At 39.0% G+C, this 3,203-nt stretch overlaps 1 non-coding gene across 1 annotated transcript; it reads left to right on the forward strand.

Moving 5' to 3' along the window:
* Positions 1–2,865: 2,865 nt before the first annotated feature.
* LOC127740778 (small nucleolar RNA R71) lies at positions 2,866–2,973 on the forward strand. The gene has a single exon (XR_008001636.1). It is a non-coding gene; the product is annotated as a small nucleolar RNA R71 (small nucleolar RNA).
* Positions 2,974–3,203: the final 230 nt, after the last annotated feature.

Genomic DNA, 3,203 nt, shown 5'->3' on the forward strand with positions numbered 1-3,203 from the left:
TCATGCTTCTTCTCCATGTTTATAGAAGGAGATCCTTGAGCCTTAAACACAAGGTAGTCCTCATTCAATTGAAGGACTAACTCTCCTCTGTCCACATCAATCACAGCTCTTGCTGTGGCTAGAAAGGGTCTTCCAAGGATGATGGATTCATCCTCATCCTTCCCAGTGTCTAGGATTATGAAGTCAGCAGGGATGTAAAGGCCTTCAACCTTTATTAAGATATCCTCTACAAGTCCATAAGCCTATTTCTTTGATTTATCTTCCATCTCTAGTGAGCTTTTTGCAGCTTGTACCTCAAAGATCCCTAGTTTCTCCATTACAAAAAGTGGCATAAAGTTTATACCTGACCCCAGGTCACACAGAGCCTTTTCAAAGGTCATGGTGCCTATGGTTCAAGGTATTAAGAACTTTCCGGGATTCGGTTTCTTTTGAGGTAATGTCTGCTGAATCCAGGTATTCAGTTCATTAATGAGCAATGAAGGTTCATCCTCCCAAGTCTCAATACCAAATAACTTGGCATTCAGCTTCATGATTGCTCCTAGATACTGAGCAACTTACTCTTCAACAATATCTTCATCCTCTTTAGATGAAGAATATTCATTAGAGCTCATGAATGGCAAAAGTAAGCTTAGTGGAACCTCTATGGTCTCTGTTTGAGTCTTTGATTCCTTTGGTTCCTCAATAGGGAACTCTTTATTGGTCAATGGACGTCCCTTGAGGTCTTCCTCACTGAGATTCACATCCTCCTCCTCCTCTATAGGTTTGGCCATTTTGGTTGTATTAATGGCCTTGCACTCTCTTTTTGGATTTTCTTCTGTATTGCTAGGGAGAGTACTAGGAGGAATTTCAGTAACTCTTTTACTTAGCTGACCCACTTGTGCCTCCAAATTTTTTATGGAGGACCTTGTTTCAGTCATGAAACTAAGAGTGGCCTTAGATAGATCAGAGACTATGTTTACTAAGCCAGAGAGGCTCTGCTCAGAATTCTATGTCTGTTGCTGAGAAGATGATGGAAAAGATTTGCTATTGCCAAACTTATTTCTCCCACCATTATTGTTGTTGAAGCCTTGTTGAGGCTTCTGTTGATCCTTCCATGAGAAATTTGGATGATTCCTCCATGAAGGATTATAGGTGTTTCCATAGGATTCTCCCATGTAATTTACCTCTTCCATTGCAGGATTCTCAAGGTCATAGGCTTCTCCTTTCGAGGAAGCTTCCTTGGTACTGCCGGATGCAGCTTGCAATCCAGTCAGATTCTGAGAAATCATATTGACTTGCTGAGTCAATATTTTATTCTTAGCCAATATGGCATTCAGAGTATCAATCTCAAGAACTCCTTTCTTCTGAGTTGTCCCATTATTCACAGGATTTCTTTTAGAAGTGTACTGATGATTTGATTTTTGATGGTTTAGAATTTCACTAATGAATTCTCGTTGCAAGTATAGTTCCTAAACCAAGCAATAATCTTTTCATACAAAAAGTTGTTTGTCACTAAAACAAACCCCTAAATTAATAACCGAAGTATTCAAACCTCGGGTCGTTCTCCCTAGGAATTACAATAAAGTGCCTTGTTATTGGTTAGACATGTGTTTTGGGGTTTTGGATAAGAAGCATGAAAAGTAAATGGCAATGAAAATAAACTAACAACTATAAAAGGCTCTTGGCAACGTATGAAAACTAGAAGTCCTAAGCTCTTGGCAAGGTATGAGAACTAGAAGTCCTATCCTAGTTATCCTTATCAATTGTGATGAGAATTGTTCATTGCTTCCACTTAGTTAACCTCTAACCATGGAGGAAAGTCAAGTGGATGAATCAATTTGATTCCTCAAGTCCTAATCAAATCCTAAGGGAAAGACTAGCTTTAGAGATATTCAAATCAATTAGCAATCTCTCCAATTATCAATCAACAAAAGAATTAGATAACTCAAGTGTCACTAATTACTCTACCTAGGCCAAGAGGAGCAAAATCTATACTATATCTAGAAGAGGCATTTCAACAAACACATAAAAGGTAATAAAAGTAAACAACATAAATTGCAAGAATTAAAGAGAGATCTAACTACAAAGGCAAGAGATCAACAATAGAAAAGCAAACAAGACACATTTAGTATGAATTACCTCTTATTGAATTGGAAGAATGTAGAAGGAACAATACTATCAGAAATGAGTTGGATTGGGCCCACAAGGCTTCTAAAATTGCTGGCCACGTTTTGCTTTAAGTGAACCAGGTGGCAGCAACGGCGTGTGCGCGTACTATACGCGTGCACACCACCATACGTGTAGCAACTATGGCAAATCTTATATCGTTTTGAAGCCCCGGATGTTAGCTTTCTAACCCAACTGGAACCGCATCATTTGGACCTCTGTAGCTCGAGTTATGCTCGTTTAAGTGCGAAGAGGTCGGCTTGACAGCTTTTCGGTTCTTTCATTTCTTCATGAGTTCTCCAACTTTTCATGCTTCTTTCTTCATTCCCTTGGTCCAATCCTTGCCTCCTAAATCTGAAATCACTTAGCAAACATATCAAGGCATCTAATGGAATCAAGGAGAATTAGATTTAGCTATTTTAAGTCCTAAAAAGCATGTTTTCACTCTTAAGCACAATTAAAGGAGAAGTTACAAAACCATGCTATTTCAATGGATAAATGTGGGTAAAAGGTTATAAAATCCCCTAAATCAAGCACAAGATAAACCCTACAAATGGGTTTTATCATGTACATAAACTGGTTATTTGCAACCATCTCAATGAGTTCCTGGGCTTCTGCAGGTGTTTTCAGATGAAGAGACCCTCCTGCAGAATGGTCCAATGACATTTTAGACAACTCAGACATACCATCATAGAATATACATATGATGCTCCATTCTGGAAGCATGTCAGAAGGACACCTTTTGGTTAATTGTTTGTATCTTTCCCAAGCTTCATAGAGGGATTCACCTTCCTTCTGTTTGAAGGTTTGGACTTCCACTCTAAGCTTGCTCATCTTTTGAGGTGGAAAGAATTTGGTCAAGAAAGCATTGACTAGCTTGTCCCAAAAGTTCAGGCTTTCTCTAGGTTGTGAGTCCAACCATGTCCTAACTCTGTCTCTTACAGCAAAGGGGAAAAGCATAAGTTTGTAGACCTCGGGATCAACCCCATTGGTCTTAACAGTATCACAGATCTGCAAGAACTCAATTAAGAACTGATGAGGATCTTCCAATGGAAGTC

The sequence above is a fragment of the Arachis duranensis genome, chromosome 7 (assembly GCF_000817695.3).
Source record: "Arachis duranensis cultivar V14167 chromosome 7, aradu.V14167.gnm2.J7QH, whole genome shotgun sequence".
NCBI classification, from domain to species: domain Eukaryota; kingdom Viridiplantae; phylum Streptophyta; class Magnoliopsida; order Fabales; family Fabaceae; genus Arachis; species Arachis duranensis.